Below are 556 nucleotides of genomic sequence, written 5' to 3'. Positions count from 1 at the left end.
GTGTGTGTGAATGTGTGTTTGTGTGTGTGTGAATGTGTGTTTGCATGTGTGTGTCTGTGTGTGTCTGTGTGTGTATGTATGTGTGTGTGTCTGTGTGTATGTATGTGTGTGTGTGTGTGTGTGTGTGTGTGTGTGTGGAGATTTCAGTCAGGACTACACCTCTGGAGCTTGTCCACTTGTAGGAAGATTAGTTCCAAATCTCCATCGCTGAAAGGACATGTGTGTGTGTGACCCCAAGATGTCTGAAATCAGCAAATGAATAGCAAAGCAATATATCAACCCATGCACCCATCTCCCTGGCTTTACAGTGCAGAGGATGCTGGAATCTGTTGCTATGCAGACTATATCCTCCTCATATCATGCCACATAATGTTAAAATAAATCATGTTGATATCTGCAGACTCTGAATCAATGGTAACAGCCTCTTAATGTCAAATTATGCAACAAACATGTGTATTTTTTGAGAGCTCGGACTATTGGAAAGCTGCTGTGTGTGTGTGTGTGTGTGTGTGTGTGTACTGGGGATGTGATCTGTTCTTTTGTCAGTCTGATTGAA

At 42.4% G+C, this 556-nt stretch overlaps 1 long non-coding RNA gene across 1 annotated transcript in view; it reads right to left on the bottom strand.

Annotated features, from left to right (window-relative positions):
- The window catches only part of LOC121687844, a 6174-nt gene extending 5930 nt beyond the window's left edge, over positions 1–244 (bottom strand). Inside the window, exon 1 of the long non-coding RNA XR_006024427.1 lies at positions 160–244. This is a non-coding gene — a long non-coding RNA (uncharacterized LOC121687844). The remainder of the gene's footprint in view (positions 1–159) is intronic.
- Positions 245–556: the final 312 nt, after the last annotated feature.

This window comes from Alosa sapidissima, chromosome 17 (genome assembly GCF_018492685.1).
Source record: "Alosa sapidissima isolate fAloSap1 chromosome 17, fAloSap1.pri, whole genome shotgun sequence".
NCBI lineage: Eukaryota > Metazoa > Chordata > Actinopteri > Clupeiformes > Clupeidae > Alosa > Alosa sapidissima.
This window is presented reverse-complemented; position numbering and strand designations above follow the sequence as displayed.